This window comes from Festucalex cinctus, chromosome 6 (genome assembly GCF_051991245.1).
Source record: "Festucalex cinctus isolate MCC-2025b chromosome 6, RoL_Fcin_1.0, whole genome shotgun sequence".
NCBI classification, from domain to species: Eukaryota; Metazoa; Chordata; class Actinopteri; order Syngnathiformes; family Syngnathidae; genus Festucalex; species Festucalex cinctus.
In genome coordinates this window covers 14,982,564-15,001,358 of record NC_135416.1, presented here as the reverse complement: position 1 = coordinate 15,001,358, position 18,795 = coordinate 14,982,564, and the positions used below count along the sequence as shown (strand labels likewise).

The 18,795-nt window shown below is 38.0% G+C and overlaps 1 protein-coding gene across 2 annotated transcripts in view; it reads right to left on the bottom strand.

Moving 5' to 3' along the window:
* sgcz (sarcoglycan zeta) overlaps window positions 1–18,795 on the bottom strand; it is a 273,737-nt gene that overhangs the window by 180,227 nt on the left and 74,715 nt on the right. The window lies entirely within an intron of this gene.

Sequence of the window (18,795 nt, the reverse complement as noted above, 5' to 3'; positions counted from 1 at the left end):
TAATTGAATAAAAAGGCAGAAAAAGAAAATGGATTTAAAAAAAAAAAAAAAAAACAGAAAAGAAAATGAATGAATGAATGAAATGTCCAAAAACAAAAGAGGAAATCCCTAAAATGGTAAGTGTCCACAAAATTGCCAAAAATGTCAGAAATCTTCTAGGAAAAAAGGCAGAAAAGAGAGAGAGAGAGGGCGAAAATGATCATACAATTGCCGATAATTTTATCATTGTAGCAGAAAGTCAGAAAAGTCTGAAAATTAATGGGAAAAAAAAATCCAAAAACGGAAAAGGAAAGGTTGACGAAAATGAACGTGGAAGTATTGGATGCTGCATACTTTTGTGATGTGGTTCAGCTCTAATTAGCTCTTGGTCCCTCAGTACTACTTTGCTAACACGAACACAATGTTTCTTCAAATGTTTTGCGGCGCCATACACAATTTTGGGTATTTACTTTTCACACAAAAGGTTGCTGACCCCTGCTTTAAAGGGTGCTGTTTTTAAACACACCTGGCCACTATGTGGCATGATTCACAATTCAAAAGGCCAAACCATATTCAACATATATTGGCTCCAACATTAACCATGTTACCAATGAGCACAGTAATGTTGCCATAGGAGTTGTCTCTGTAAAGATCAACATGGATGTAGCTCAACTTCCCATAGCTAATCACTTGTTATTATTTAGACCACAAAACTAGCTGAGATGAGCTGCTGGTTACAGCCAAGTTTGTGACCCTTTAAATTTATGGATATTGAACTAATGCTATAAAAGTATTGCAAGTAGTTGTAACTAAAATGTAGCCATTCTTCCACTGTGTGTTCTATCAGTTCACTGGGAGATAATGGCATACTGGTGGTCCCAATTTTAAAAGGTGAAGAGACTTCAGTATCCTTGAGCAAGCTACTAAACGCCCAATTTACTCTCGGTGCTGTGTCACCAAATTGTCAATGGGTCTCATCATCATACTGCGGAAACATTTTGCTGAGAGTTGAATAGCAGCACCATAACAGTACGAATGGCCAGTTTAAGTGCACAAAGTTTACTGTCACTCAAAACCGTTTGGATAAAATGTGCTCACTTCAATTGGAATTCTTTTTTTTGCAGTAGTAAAAATTAAACAGGACTCCATTGTCAGTGCTCAAATTATATACAACATTAGGCTGTTCAGGGGGATTTTAGGTGACGCATATGTAGTAAGTGTTTTCAAACGGCAAAAGCAGAAAATGTCTATCAGCTGCCATTTATTTTAATAAGCTATGATTTTCTTGTCACCAGTTCAATTCCTTGAATAACAATACCACTCGGTGTGTTTGTGTGCTTAATTCTGTTGGAACCAAAGTAACAGGCGAACATTCATTCCCATTGTAAACTATCAATTGATGTGTCTCGAAATGCTCTTTTTTTTTTTTTTTAATACTACTTTACTCACATTTCCATCTTTGTCCTTTGCTTCTTGACAGTCCAATTGCGGTTAAAATTTTCACATATTAACATTAAATGCTTCAACTGTACAATAAAAAGTGATTTTAAAGTGGACTAATGGAAACTGTGCATGTTAAAACCCCCGCGGCAACGCACAAAACACTATACATATGCATGTGTTTGAATTTCATATGCTCTTTAAAGTTAAAAGTATGAAAATGGACATTTTGTTTGAATAGACGGGAGCGGTTCAAGCATAGGCTGAAGAAAAATCACCTCAGGCTACACACAAACAGAGTTGCCAAGTGGGGTCTCTGCATGCAATTAGAAACTCACTGATCGAGAGGGCATCAAGAAAAGTGTGCGCAAGTAGTACAACCACGTATGTCATTTATGTTAATTTGAGCCTTTTAGTGAATATTTGATGACTGGCCGTGTTAGAAGGCACGTTAGCTGCCAATGCGCTGCAGCAAGTGGAGGATCAAGTGAGCACAGCGAGAAGGAATAATCACTCTGAACGCAGCTCACATCCACAGCCATCATGATGACATGCCAGGCATTAATGATTCAGAGGCAGAGGCGCTGAAAAGAGCGAAAGAGAGAGACGAGGGAGGAGAGATGCCAGGTGGGAGGGAAAGTGTAGGAGGCTGTAGAAAGGCGAAGTTGAATAAGCAGACAGAGAGGGAATGAAGTGGCAGAGGAGGGCGATGCCATAGAGACTTCATTGCTCCCAGCCATTTTTGGTTGCTTCGCTATTTGTGCCGTATTTTGGGAAAGTGTGACCAGACAGAATTTCAGAACAGAGTTGGACACTCCTCAAGTTACCGGATTTAGAATTTAAAGCTATAGTACCCCAGTGGTTGCTTACACGGGCAGCAGTTTCGACTGCATGCAGTCGAATAGGACACGAGTCTACCTCACATTTGAGTTCGGGTGGGCCATATCAGTGATTGATAGATTGCTATTATTGATCTAATGTTGTCATCATGTTGCCAGGACAGAAATGTGTGTCCCACTTGACGCCATAGCCAGTGGTGGTTGCAGATGTGGTCGTTTGGCGGTGGTGGGGGGCTCTGTGCATGTTACCCACCCCCACTGGCGCTAGCTTCCATTTTTTTTTTTTTTTTTTTTTTTTTTTTTTTATTGCTCGCCTCTATTTACCACCAATGCTTCCCGTTTGTAGAATAACCCCCCCCCCCCCCCCCAAAAAAAAAAAAAAAAAACACAGGAAAGGTTAATATAGTTTTGGAATTTTCATTATAGTTTTTTTTTTTTTTTTTTATTTCATCAACTTGAATTTACAGAGCAGCTTTGTTAGTTTTTAATTATTTTTCAATAATGCTTAGTTTTAGTCAGTGTTCGTGTTAGTTTAAAATTGTCTATTACTTGTGTGCAAGATTAAAAATAAATAAATAAATAAATTAAAAAAAAAAAAAAAAAAACACCATGGTAAGTGACATGTGTCGTAAAAATTCAACAAAATACATACCCGTGGTTATTTTTCCATGACCAGCAAATCTCCAGCTAGTGTTCCTTTGCTGTGAATGGCTCTGATTGGTCAAACGCCGGAGCGAGAAATTCTTAGCCTGCCGTGAATCAGCTATTTTCCCGTAATTGCTTAGACATTTAAAAGCGAATATGAATAACACAAAATGTGCATGTTTGGGTTGCTCTGCAGTTGCAACATGAACGCTGTCTCATTGAGAAGAGCGCTTGGCTTTGTAGTTACAATCACAAAGTCACGTCAACTTAGTCACTAAAGACAAGCTTACTTCCACTCGCCAGGACGCCTATCGACAATTCTGAGCATCTGCAATGTTTCAAAATTGTCATTAATTGAGACCTGTGTGTTTAATAAATTCCTCAAACTATAATTTTGATGTCAATGTGCCTAGTAAATGAAATGTAGTACAGAAAAGTAATGTCCTTTTTCCGTTCATACCAAAATCAATAGGTTTAAATTTAAAATCACCACATTTAAAATCAACCCCAAAGGCACATGTATTAAATTAACCAGCAAAGACAAAAACAAAGGATTTCGCTAAAATCATAGCTAGTTTTAGTTAATTTTGTAAACGTAGTCATTTCATTATTTTTCATGAACTAAAATAACTGTCACTATAATGAAGTATTACACTTTATGCAGTTTGATACTAGCCTATAACAATGTATTTTTGGTGCCTAATATTCCTGCTGACAACAATTTCTCACTAGCAGTTGATAAAATGTGCAATTTGCCGCCATCAAGTGCTGCATGAAAACGATCTTCTAAGCGACGACTGAGCCCTGCTGGCATACAGACGAGGTGGCGAGGACCTGCAGCCAACCCTGTCAATGTGATTACACGCGTACACACTCACGCACACACCCCAACACGTACACATGCAGCTCTGATGTTTGTTTGCTCTAAAGGGAACACAGACCTCACATAACGGACGCAAAACACACACAAACAAACAGGTGGGGCATCAAGGTGCCATGGCACTGCTAGTGGCCTTACCTTCACCTCCCATTGGAAATGCACAGACACAATTAGGAAAGTGCCTGCCAATTTGGGACATCGAACTGCCATAAAGAACTGTGTGATTTATTTATTTTTTTTATTTGCTTTGTTTTTCATGTAATACGAACAACAATAACTCATTCACTCCCAGCCATTTTCACAGAAGCAATCCCGTTCGTGTAGCATGGAACCTATCAAAAGCAAGATTAAAGTCTCTTCTTTCATCAGGAAAAAAAGTACGTTTCTATCTGTTTCCGTCTTGCAGCAATTAGCATTAGAAGAGAGCTAAGTTTCATCAATTTTCACAAATCTATTTAAAATTGTAAGTCATTTAGCTTTTTTTTCTAGATGGCCCTGATGGATCTCCTTTGCTCTCCTGCCACCAAAAAACAAAAAAACAAAAAAAACAAACAAACGTATAAATACGTCTTTGGGACACTTAAAACATAAAAAAAAAACGTATTTACACGTTATTGGGAGCAAATGAGTTAATATCCATAACCTAAGTAGTCTTGCGAGTTTTGGAATTTTTGTGAATAAAGGCTTTTGATTAGGAACTTTAGGGACATAAAAATACTGTTTTTAATGTAATAATATTGTTAACTTATTCTGAGATGGATGACATTTAATAATGTTTATTGTGACTTTGCTTGTCCAGTTAATAAAGGCTTAATGATAATGATGACAATCTGGAGTGGAAAAATTGCAGTACATATTATAATGGTACATATATTGCAAGAAAACATGTATACATTGAAAATAGTAATCTTGCAATGTAACATTTGCAGCAATCTCCCACTTTTTTTTTTCCCAATATTGAGAAATATTTCTACATGCTGTGCTTGACTAGCACTAAAAAAAAAATAATAATAAAAAAAATAAAATAAAAAAAAAACTCCTCCAAAGCTCTGAGCAGCAGTACCGCAATGTGATGCTTCTTCTTAAACCCATGGCTATGAACGATAAGTCGATATCTATTCTTCCTAACGTGGCTCTGTTGGATATCTGAGTCAGCCACACGCAGGGGTGAGACTCAAACAAATGGCATGCCACCTCAAATCATATCCGTATGAGCTTCCTCAATTCTGTCTCTTCCGCTTCATGCTGTGTGCCGGCTTCTTTCTATGATCTACTATCTGCAGTGAGACAGAAGAAAATGTCCCACAGTTGTTTGAGGTAATATATTAAAATAACCCTTTACCGGGCAGGTTAACATTTTTGGTCACTTGGGCAAAACTGGCTCCCAAGAGGGTTGAGAATTACATGATTCTGACCCAGCCAATCAACGATGATCACAGAGCGCATCATTGCAACATTTGGCTAATCAGCAGAGTTCTGGAACACACCACACTGCCTTGTTTTTAAAAGCCCCCCCCCACCCCCCCCACCCCCCCCACCCCAAAAAAAAAGTAGACCTGCTGCTGGATTTACTCCCACAATGACGATTTTAACGTTTAAAACAAACGTGGAAAATTGACCACTCTCATGTTCTCAAGTCTTGGTTAGGTAACTCAACAAAGAGGATATGGCGTATGTACCAGCTGATTGCAGTACTGACACAGAGCGGTTTCCGTACGGCATCTGTACGGACTGCAATTCACACCGAGTGTGGTGCGTGAGCTGTATGTGTCCGTAAATCTGGACCCTCAAGACCACGGGGGTTCACGCTGAAGAGTTGAGTTCATTCGATAGCGACCCTGTATAGAGAGCTACTGTACATGTAAACACTAGCCACATTAGCCTTTCACCTACGCATTGATACACTTTTTAGACATTATTTCCGGGAATTCCACCACGGGTAAGTACATTTTGTGTTTAAATAGTGTTATTTTGTCATGTTTAACTTTTTTTTTTTTGTCTTTTAAACATCTAACTCATGTCAAGCTACAGTTTGTAGTTAGCTAGCTTCCTAAATTTGCAAACTGTTTTATTTTGAAATATACCGTAGCTACCTCACATGCCGACACCTGACTTCCTGTCTGGCTCAAGTAATTTCTTCATCTTCATGAAAATCTGCATCTGGGATAAATGGAAACCTTGCGGATAGCTTCCGCAGCTCTGCATTCGGATAAGCACCGCGGCTGGTGTGAATTGACACGCAGATTCAAATGTGTTATTTTCCTTTGTACGGATGCCGTTCCGTATCTGTTTCGCAGTCAGTGTGAACTGGGCGTAAGATTGTTGGATGTATTTAACAGTCAGTACTAGCCTGATATTCCTGCAGCTCCTTTACTATTGCTGTCAGCTCCTTGGCAGTGTCGCCGAGCAGTTTTCTTCTTTTATTGTTTGGATTGTCATCCAGTTATTGGTTATGTCACGAGCGTGCCTTTTTTTTGTTTGTTTGTTTTTTGTCCACTTGATGACAACTGTCTTTACTGTGTTTCATGATATGTTTAATGCCATGGAAATTCTTTTGTAGCCTTTTCCTGACTGACACCTTTGAATCATGATATTCCTCTGATGCTGTGGAAGCTTTCTGCAAACCATGGCTTGATGGCAAAAATGTCAATGAGGGCCATTAGAACAGCTGAAATTTATTTGGTGTTAAAAACAAGCCACTTGATATCATGAGAGCTGTGTGATGACTCAACTTTGAAAGTTTGAGAGTGACCATGTGCAGGGTGTACCACGCCTCTCGCCCAAAGTCATTTGGAATAGGCTCCAGCTCACCGGTGAATCTAGAAAATGGATGGTTTATTCTGAACACGGCAATATACCCCATCATGGTGACCACAGCATATCACCAATAAGCCATAATTGATTTGCACCAGTTGATTTAAATTGCCACAGTCATTAGTTTGCCATGTGCCAAGTGGTGATTCTTTGTGCCATGCTTATCTGAATAATCAATACAAGTGTCATCAGTGAAAGTCATTGTTTTCAAGTGAAATGATTGTGGTAGTAGTACGAGGCTGCTTCCACTTACTGACACTTTAGCACTCATAAGCAATCGACCACGTTCTTACGAAACATCAACAAGCAACCACAGAAAGGGAAACATTTCCTCTAAATTCAAATTGAATATAAATATGGAAATGCCTCAATTGAATCATTGAAGAGACACAGTAATATCTGTGAGTATCTTGAGCATTAACGCCATGCACAAATTGTCATGCTCAGTAAGCTCTATTGATCTGGCTTTATTGGCTATTGATTCCAAAGTGCTGCACTCACACAAGAGATTGCTGAAGAAACCATAACGGTTAACAAAGACGGAAGAGTCAAATGTGTCACATGATAACAATAAATAAATACTCAAAGCAGTTATCTACATTATCTAAAATATTATTCAAACACACCTAAACAAGAGCTGTTTTTTTTCTTTTTCTGATGTACATAGTTGAAAAGGGTATTTGCAGGGTATTAGCGAGTGGGTGTCAGGTAGAGGGTAAACGTACAGAATTGGATTCCCCAGTCAGAAAGAAACATTTGATGTAAGAGTTCAAATGTAGGATGAGCTTAAATTCCCTGGGATGGTACATTTGGGGGGATATGACACAGCTAAATCCAGTTTTCAACTAAGGAGAAAAAACACAGTGCTCAACATTTTTGCTTTTTTAGTCCTGAAAAATTGCATTTATAAAGTCATAGTCGGGTATTGTAAGATTTTTATGTACAAAGAGTTCCATTAGAGATTAATGGCACATGAAAATGTACAGTAGAATCAATTTGGGAAAAACAATCATAATGTTACTGTCAATCTGTCAAAAGTCCGAATTGCTTTTGCTCGACTCGGACTATATGTGACTCGTAAAACACAATAAGTCATGCTTTTATATGATAATTGTCCTCACACATTTCTTTACAATCAATAATTGTTACTGCCACATGATTACAGGTTATTAAAAAGCCTCATTAGAATAATTGCATTAGCAACCAACCCTGTCCAATAATCATCTATTGCAGAAAATTGTATTACTAAAAACAAAACAAAAAATCTCAATCAAATACAACATTTTCTATCATACTTTTATAGTACATACAATGTTTTAAGTGATACTAAATACATTGCAAATGTAAAAATAATTGAAAAGACTGAAGTCATCTGGATTCTGGCACAGAACCAGATCGCTTCTTATTCAGATCCAGACCAATCATTTGATTTTTTTTTTTTTTTAGCAATTCTTCTAATTTAGCAGGCACTTGTTGGGTAGTCCCTCATTTAGATGTATTTTCATGATTCTAGCAGTTATTCTGGTCATTGCTGATTAATAATATTAACTTTTCTATATTTTATCAATTCCTCCATCCATTTAGGTGTTTTCTCAACATTACGTAAAAATTATATTTATACCAGGTATAAAAGTGTAAACTACCCACCGTGAACTATTCAACTCATGACAATGTCTTATGGATAAGAAAAATAAATAATTAAACACTCAACAAACTACTTTGAGAAGTTTCCTCATCTACAAAATCATAATTAAGTGATAAAACATGCAAACAGCACTGGCACAATGATAGGTCGGTATGTGTAAAATTGTTCTAAACCATGATATGGATGGAGCTTTTTTAAAACATGACCACTGATAAGCATCAGATATGTGCACAAACGTCTTTACAACAGTCTGGGCAACAAAGTACAACAGCCAGTCTTATGTTCCAATTAAAATCACATAAAAAAAAAAAAAGGGTTTTACGGGGGTGGTGCTGTTATTTCTAAGTTGTGTGTCTGATCGAAATTTAAACAGCTAAAAATGAAAGCTTAGCTGTTTTATAGATAATGTTAAAAATAAGAAGTGTTCTATTTGTCACATCTTGAGTTCAGTGGTTGCTTTGCCAATTAGGGATGTAACGATATCCAAACATGGCGATACGATATTATCACGATATGAAGGTCACGATACGATATAATCACGATATTGTGGGGGCGTTGGCGATATTTAAAAAAGATCATAATATTGTAAAAAAAAAAAAAAAGAGCTCATACTAAAAAAAAAGGAAAATATTGTGCTTTTGTACATAACAGCAATGCATATAAACCACCTACAATCTCTAATAACAACAGTGAAGCAACAGTGATACTTGGTAATGCAAGCACACATTGATCGCGTCACAAGCAAATTAAGTTCCCCTTCTTCTGACAATTAGCATCGATTTTAAACATAGAAGGCCAAAACATCCCTAATGAAAATTTAATTGCACTTATAAACTAGCCACTAGAGGGTGCTAGAACTGCACAAATGGAAATCAACCTGACTTTTTTTAACAGATGTGTTCCTTTTAAATATTGTGAACATGACGACGACGATATTGTGGCAGTTTTAATATCACGATATCACGATATTGCACTTATTGTGACATCCCTATTGCCAATGTGTACTGCTTAAGTACTGTGATTGATAGACAACATTTCAGCTTGTGACTAATAAACAGTCCACATCTTTAGCACAGGAAATATGTGGTGCTCTTTGAAAAATTCATTTCTATTTGTTATCTATTGTACTTGTATATATATATGATGTTTGCTTATAATGTCCTGAGCAGCCAGATACCTCTTATCAAATGAAATTTCCAGTTCTTTGGTTATGGGTCATCGCTGCCGCCCTGCTGTTGCGGCATCACTAAAAAAAAGGGGGGGGAAAGCAAAACATGTCCTTCAGATGCTCACAAAGATGAAGTCTGGTTGATATACTGTATTGCATGACGAGTGTGTATTTTTCATTGAAACGATAACTCACTTGGAAATGGAAAAAAAAAAAGGTAAACAGGCAGATAATCGATGAATGATATGAAATTCTTTCATCGAGATGAGATGCACACTTTAGCGTTTTTGCTTTCACTCATCTGCACACGCAGCTGTCTTTTTAGTGCCGCATCCTCCTTTGCATACATAACAAGATGTAATCTTTGCACTTGCACTGCTCAAACATATAAAAGACCTTCTGTTTCCTGTACATGGACAAAATATCAGTGGACAGTTTGAAAGCACTGTTATTTTCATGTGGGTTCACAAGGCTCATAAACAGGTTTTATCCAGTCAATAAAGCTATGTGTCTGCTAACTCGTGTCCTCTGTTTATACTGGCACTACACACCAGTGTTTCATAAAAACGTGTAGGTGCTCTAAATGGATTACAACACAAATTGGACCTAGCAAAGTCACGCTTGGTGACAAACTCATATAGCAGGAAAGATTAGGTGCAGCGCGTCGTTATTTAAAGGTAAAATACGCATTTGACTTTGTCATGCAATTAGCACAACAAATGAGAAGCCAGATTGTCAGTCAGGTTATGCGGTTACATATTGAACATTAGATGGTATTGCAAATTGGAGAGACGTGTCTTGAAATGTTTATGTTGAAACTGTGTATGGGTCATGAGATTGGTTTTGTTAGGATATTTATAGCCACATCTAATTGCCTCAACATAAAGTACTGTAAATAATACTCAACTGTGTATGATGCGCCCCCACAAAATCAGCCTTAAAAAGCAGTTTTTTCCCTCTGTACTTGTAAATACAGGACTGTCTCAGAAAATTAGAATATTGTGGTAAAATCCATTATTTTCTGTAATGCAATTAAATAAGCAAAAATGCCATATATTCTGGAATCATTACAAATCAACTGAAATATTGCAAGCCTTTTATTGTTTTAATATTGCTGATTATGGCATTTTCAGCCAAATATCTTATCTCAAAATATTAGAATATTTTCTCAGACCAAGTAAAAAAAAAAGCTTGCAATATTTCAGTTCATTTGTAATGATTCCAGAATGTATGGCATTTTTGCTTATTTAATTGTATTACAGAAAATAATGGACTTTACCACAATATTCTAATTTTCTGAGACAGTCCTGTAATACTGTTGGTATCCTATTTGCTGGTATCCTTCAATATCAGAATGAGTAATATAAATTAAGACTCAAAACATTAATTATTTTTAATCCAGGTTAAAAATGATGCTCTTTTTCCCATACCTATGATGAAAATTTCCCAAGAGTGATATTGATTTGAAATGTGTTATAAACCAGTATTTCAATTTTTTTGTATTTATTTATTTATTATTATTATTTTTTAACTTTAGGTACTGCCGAGCTATTGGTAAACATCTAAACAATGTGAAAAATGTCCGGTTCTTGTTCAGACCCCTGTATATAATGCATACATTATTATTTATTTACTTTTTTTTTTTTTTTTTTTAAATATTAAGCGTTATTCACAGGATTTACAAACAAAAATACAGAGAGCCTATACACACAGTTCAATGTTGTTTATTGTGAAGTTCCTGGGGGGAATCACCTGATTGGTATGTGATTGATTTTTGCGCTTCACAACATCACTCAGAAAGGCTTCCAGTGACTGCGAAGTACTTGCAATACCACTGAAAGTCAACAGAAAAGGATGGAGAAAAAAAAAGCGTGTTGTTATCCATCCTCTGAAAATGTTCTTTGTCTTTCAAATAGACGGCGCCTTGACAGTACAAAATGAAACAGCCCATCTGCTGTGCCCCTGTGGCCTTGGCCCAAGTTCTGCAATGTCCCAATAAAATAAAAGAAGGGTAAATCTTGCCCGTCTTTGTAGTGTGTATGCTGAACCACCCAATTCCTACCCACAAAAACACACACATTTCAATAATGTGCTAAAATGTCAACGCGCACACACACACTGCTGGTATCATCAATTTCTCAGTCTCCTGCTGCAGCAGGCAAAACACGTCTGTCTCAACTAAATATGGAATCCAGTTTCTTGCATCCCATATGGGGTCAGTTACTATGGCAACCATTGCATGCTTATCCATGTAGCCCAATATTTGCTCAGCAGACAGTTTCCTGTTTGCCGCTGAGCTGGGTAATGACACTGGCCCACCTGCTATATTCTATATAATAGACAAGATCTATAATAAATGAAGTAAACACGGGCCTTGACACAATCTGGGTCATGTGGTTGCTCGTTTTAACAACACTTGGCATGGTGCCAAGCATAAAGCAAGGTAAGGACAACTATCAATCATGCAGCCTTCATAATATGCTCATTAAACGATAGTAATGTCCGCGTAGTTTGGTTCATTCGCTTTTTTAATTACGGCCCGGCAACGTACATCTAATATCTGTCCTCCTTGGTCAGATGCCTTCATTATTTATGTAACACATTCACACATTATACTTTTAAAGTTCGCTGAGGAATTAATTTGCCATGACCAGCCATAACCATTTGTGAACAAATGAGGTGCAGTGCTGTCTTGATTTGAACTGTGGAAACTCAAAAGTGGAACATCCCTGAAGTCATACTGTTTGCAAATCGTATTCGTAACATCAGCATAACGTGGTGGTCAAGAAAGCTCAACGGAAAAAAATGAATGCAGTACTAAAAATGGCCAAAAAAAACACTGCATATTGAGGAAACACAAACACGTTTCGACCCAAGAAGGCTCAAGGAAATGCAAAAACAACAAAAGGGCAAATTGCAAATTTGGAACAGCTACAACAGAAGTTAACAAAGTCAAAAGCGGAAGTGATGCAAATGAAAATAGACAGGGTAGAAATATTTTTAAATTCTGATTGTACATGACATTTTAAAAGTGCATAGCCCTTTATTGACTTATCATGATCAAAAGTGTTCTCTGCACACCACACCACGATTGTGATGCAACAAAGAATATGTATCACTGAAATGTTACATTAGTAAGAGCCTAACAGATAGAATGGTTCATTTACATATTGTTTGTATTGGGCAGAATGCTCATAAAAACAACACTTTTCAGGAAAAACCAACAAAAAAGTTTGTTTGTTGATAATAGATTACATCATCAAAGAGAATAAGCTATTTTGTACACTTTGGATTGGTCAGTAGTATGTAACCATAACAGCCCCTCACGGGGTCCGACATGGTAAATGGGCTTTCACTTTTATAGCGCTTTTCCACCCACAAGGTACTCAAAGCGTTTTAACACTGTCTCCTCATTTGACCTATACTCTAAAATGTGAAATTGACCAAATTTGGACATTGATGGTTTTGTGCAACTGACACAACGTAGGAGATATATCAGATTCATTACAGGTATGAGGATGCACAAAAACGTTACGACTTTTGTGCTTGGTGAATTATGTTTTTGTTGTATCAATGCTTCTTGCAAAAAGCAAACAACAAACAAACTGTTAACTCATTTACTCCCAATAACGTGTAAATAAGTTTTTATTGTTTGTTTTAAGTGTCCCAAAGACGTATTTATATGTTTGTTTGTTTTTTTATGCTAGAGCATACAGAAGGCGTTGATGCATCCTCTCAACTGCAAAGAACGGTTGCAGAAATGGTAGTTATTACACAAACGGCCAGCAGGTGGCAGCAGAGAAAATGAGATCAACCAGGGCCATCTAGAAAAAAAGCTCAATTACTTACAATTTTAAATAGATTTGTGAAAACTGATGAAACTTAGCTCTCTTCTAATGCTAATTGCTGCAAAACAGAAACAGAGAAACATACTTTTTTTTCCTGATGAAAGAAGTGACTTTAATCTTTCTTTCTTTTGGTCCCATGCTTTTATAGCAATTGAAAACAATATTCTGTGGGCCTTGCAAAATCAGTCAAAATCCAGTAAAACAGCCGGGAGCGAACGGGATTGCTTCTGTGAAAATGGCTGGGAGTGAATGAGTTAATTGCCCTTTTAAATTGTGCCACTTTTTTTTTTTGCATTTGTGGAATGAGCAGCAGAATTGACTATTTGGGTTTCAAAATGTGATCAATTGGATGATTGAAGTTTGTAAAACCAAGTATTATTGGCAATTTAACACGAGTAGCATGACAAAGAACCATACACAGTCTTAACAATCCAGCACCTCCTCCTCTTGCTGGTCACCACCCTGGTCAACATACTGCTTCAAGATGACATTCTATTATTCTATTACAATTTGTCATCCAACATGGTTGTGTTGGTCACAATGATCAAGCTGATGTCCAGTTAAGGTCAGGACTGCTGGCAGGCCATTCCTCCCTTTCCATTCCCAAATTCTGGTTGCAGAAACACATCCCGCTATCTCTCTGCATTGAGCTTGCCTCCAGTGAGAACAAGCCTCATTTTTTCCATTGAGGGAGGTGACCCCAACACCATCATACTGCGTCTACCAAGAGATGTTACACTAATGGTGCAGCAATTAATACAGTGTTCTCCATGTCTTCTCCGCACTTTGACCCTATGATCCAAATGCCGTGGGCAGAATCTGGACTCATCACTGAACGTAACATGCAGCGCATGTATTGCCAACACTAGCAGAAGTTCAACCCAAAAGTCAATAGCAAGAGCAAAATAAGTTGCTTGATGTTGGCAGAGAAGATTTGGCATTTCTTTTTTTGGAGAAACCCACATATCCAGCTCTGCTGCTCATCTCACATAACTGCTAAGAAGCATTGTTACAACAAATAAACAATCTACCAACTGTTCTGACTTTTTACGCGATGTTTTGGATGATCGACTGATCTTACGTAAATGCAATCTGCATTAGGTGTATCCATACTGATCATTCATAGGATACAAGCATTCATATTTTCAACTTATTTAATGTCAATGAGCATTTTTATTCCAGTCTAAAGATGAGTCAATTAGTCAGTTAAAGTATTTTGGAGCTGCAGCTCCAGGAGTTACTTTACAATTCTGATGAGTGGTCTCCTCAGGGTTTTAGTCATTTTTGCTTTTAGTGCCAACGTTGACTTATCAAAACAGTGATGTATTATATGCGTTTTGGCATCAGCGCAGTCCGATCAAGACTAAACTAAATAACTTTTTCTTCTTAGCAGAATAATGAGTTTTGACATTAGAGTGTTATTTCTGATGGAATATTATCCTAGCACTTTACAAATTACTTTAATTGAAGTGACTTTTCATAGGATGGGTGCATAATGGTACACCCACGCAAATGGTGAAGGCAAAGTGAAAATGTAATTATTTTTGCATCGTGGAGGACCTCATCAAGTGAATGTATGGACTAAGATTAAACACAAAAGAAATTACACTAAATTAGCTATTTTGCTTAATTTGATTATTATTATTATTATTTTTTTAATGCAATGCACTCAACGTTACTGGCAAATAGCTTCCAGTGCATGTAAACAGACTTGCAGAAGTGAATAGTGTAACAGGTTTGTTTGCTAGTTTGCTAAAGTAAAATGTGACTGTACTGTGTGGCAATAGGTTTCCTCAATGATCTGTTATCATAGGAACAAATTGCAACAATTGCATTGATGCAACACTAGGGTGACCATGTTTTGATTTCCAAGAAAACAATACTCAGCCTGGCCTCGAGAGACTTAAGATATTCAAAAATGCCATACATTATAACTATTTTAATGTATACCTTTTCTGTATAGGTAGAAAATAAGAGAAAAAAAAACATAACTCTCCTTTGAAGTCTTCCTTGAAAAATTAATAAATAATGACATCGAACTTTTTTGCCCCTAGGTCTACTTCAAAATCTATTGCCAGTGAGCTAAAATTCCCAGCACCTTATTTGAGTTGTATTTGGCTCATCAACTGGTAACATATAACACCTCAGTCCAGCGACTTCGATAACGGCGGTGAAAGACAGACGAATGAGCGGGATGTCATATTGCTTACATTATATTGGTGTGCCGTCTCAATTCAAAAGCAAACACTTTTCTCAGGCACTCACGCATAGTAACAAAACATCCATCTCCATTGCTTGGAGCAGTCTTAACTCCCACAACTTGCCTTCTTTTCTGGGTTCTAGATCACCACACGTGCCCATGACACATGTCATCACGCAAAGTGTCACTCAAGGTCAACACATGCTAATTGGTCCCGTGAAAAGCAATGAAAACCTGACATTTTCATGGATTTATAACCCCTGCCGAACGCCTGGAAACGATGTAAAAAAATAAATAAATAAATAAATAAAATAAATAAGTGGAGATGTCCGGTCAACAGAGGACATTTGGTCACCATATGCAACACTTGGATAACATGGTGTACAATGACCAAAAACATACGCTGAACATTCTCCATGAATATGAATTTTACAGTCCCTCTAGGGTGGTCGAGTGGTTAGCACGTCCACCTCCCAGTTCTGAGGACTCAGGTTCGAGGCCAGGCTTCCTGGGTGGAGTTTGCATGTTCTCCCCGTGCCTGCGTGGGTCTTCTCCGGGTACTCCCGTCTCCTCCCACATTCCAAAGACATGCATGGCAGGTTAATTGGGCGCTCCGAATTGTCCCTAGGTGTGCTTGTGAGTGTTCGTCTCTGTGTGCCCTGCGATTGGCTGGCAACCAGTCCAGGGTGTCCCCTGCCTACTGCCCAGAGCCAGCTGAGATAGGCGCCAGCACCCCCTGCGACCCTTGTGTGGAATAAGCGGTCAAGAAAATGGATGGATGGATGGATGGACAGTCCCTCTATCTGGATATTTGGAGGAGACAGTCTATGATACATTTTGGGAAACCCAGATTTAAGAGACAGATACTGCATTGTGCAAGAAAGGGGTGAAGGGAAGAAGGTCAAAAGGAAAGAAGTGCATGGAGAGACTAATAGATGCAGAGAAAGAGCGAGTGGAGGAAGATTAAGTCATTAAGCAGCACCTATACCAAGAAGCATGGGGTCGGCGGGTCAACTCTTCGTCGCAAGTGTCAAGTATCAGGCCACTACCACCTGCACCTTCGCGGGTAATTGCTCTTTGCATGTGTGTGTGTGTCTGTGTGTGTGCGTTAAATGAGTCAATTTTGGCTGCATCTGTCCCTCATCCACACAGACATGGAGGCAACTGAAGCGATTTCACCAGGTGACAAACAGACACTGCAATGATGGATGAAGAGACTTCGAGGTGAGAGAGAGAAAGCAATGTAAAACAGAGGAAAGAGTGGACGTAAAAATACAACAAAGCATCAAAATCAGACCTCCAATTGTTTTCAAAATTCTGTCACTGTAGCAATATTACAAAGTAGTAGTTGACCGCCAGGTTTGTAAACAACTTAAGAGTCAGAATTTCCCTAAAACCTGTTTGACATTGGTAGATATGAATTCTGAGGTTAGCAAAAGCATGAAGATGGGGAAAGCAAAGGTGCGCAAGAAGGGGAAAGCAAAGCAAATGGATGCTTTCAAAACATGCATCTAAAAGAGCCTGTATTGTAAGTATTGATTTTCCATTCTCTCTAATGGACATTATGGGCCCTATATATCCATCTCGAGCAATTCTACTATTACTGGGTCGCAAGCACTTGTTCAGAAGCATCCAAGGTTAACTCACTAAAAGCAAAAAAAATACCTCAACTTTATGGAACTGTAGAAATGTGGTTTGTTTATCAGACGCTGAGTTTGTCCTCTATTTTAGTTTGCTCCCGTTTGTGTCAAGATCATAACCAAAGACAGCAAATACACGTGCTGATATGCTGACACATCGCATAAGCTTTACCGAGCTTACACACACACGAACACACTTTCATCAACGTTCGGCTCTTGTCGAATGTAATAGAAGACATGGAAGGAAAGACAACAGGATAATAGGATTATTATTCTCTTCTAATCTGTATGAGTCAGCAGCACTCAGTTTGTGTGTGCATGTGTCCGTTGTATTTAATTATATTAAACAAACAGCCAATAAGGGATGGAAAAGCGAGCAGCACCGAGCCGTGGGTAATTGCTTATACAATATGCATAACATACATCGTGCATTGTTAGTCCCATCTTTTCAAGTAGGTTAGAGACAGCATTAATATGTCTGCTGTTTCCAATAGAGTCAACATTCAACACATTACCAGAATATGATCAAACTAATGGCCAGTGAATGATCATTGCTTCACTAAAACGGTTGGATTGTTTTAAGTGTGGTGCTTTGTTCAAGAAAAGAAAATGGGCCCAGATTTGTCCAAAGGAACACTCACTCACTCGCTAACAAATTAGTCCTATTTTCCATTTGTCAAACTCAGTGGCATTGGTTTATGGAAGTCCTAATGGACCGGGCTACTTTAGCTTGTGTGAAGCAAATACTTATTTGCCCAAAGAGCCTCCAAATAGAACCGTTCTTGGAAAGCCCAAATTGACGTTAGCCAAAAAGTCCATTTGACGTCCTAATGCACAATTCTCTATTGATATTGTATAAGGTCAAATGAAAAGATTACTGGCATTTGGTGTGAGTGGAATATGCGAATGAGTCAGCGTGTGTTGGCATTAACGGTTCACAACACACATCATTTGCCATTCCATGACCTGTCTACTTGATATATTCGTCTATTATATCTAATTGGGCACTTCTACAGATATGCTCCAATGTACAGAAAAGAAAAGCTGAGTTGTAGAGGCCAGGATGACCTACTTCAACATTACATATCAGAGGAGAGACATATGGGAACACACTTACCATACTTTGAAATACAATGCAAGCAACAGGAACGAAGCGATGGAACCTGAAAAGGATCCTAGTCGTGTCTTTGCTAAGGGCAAACTGGTATCAAACTGTAGGGTTACAAACAGCTATATTATCCATCTTAGTCCCTCTCTAGTGATAAATAGAGTCAAAGGTAACCAGCCAAGGGTAGCACCTAGTATTAGATGTTGAGGACAGAGCTTAGAAAAGTGCGCAAGGCAGAAAATGTAGTAACTAGCAAGGCCAAAGTCAAAAGAACATGTCAAAAGTCTAAACTAGGGAATGGTGTTCTACGGTACTGCACCTCAATAAATCACTGGCCGTGTCAAGTTGGTCTGGCAGGTGTTGCAATGAATGTTTTGTAGCTACAGTATGAGAATACATACCGCTAATGTGAATGTGTTGATTGAAAGGGGTCTTCCGTGTAACTATTGTAGACTGTGAATGACGCAATGGTATATGCAAAACTGTGCATATACCGGGTATGCAGCAAAGTAAGCATTCATTTTATATTACACTGTATGGGATAACACAGAGGATTCTCAAATTTAGCAAATTGATAAATGTAGGACGC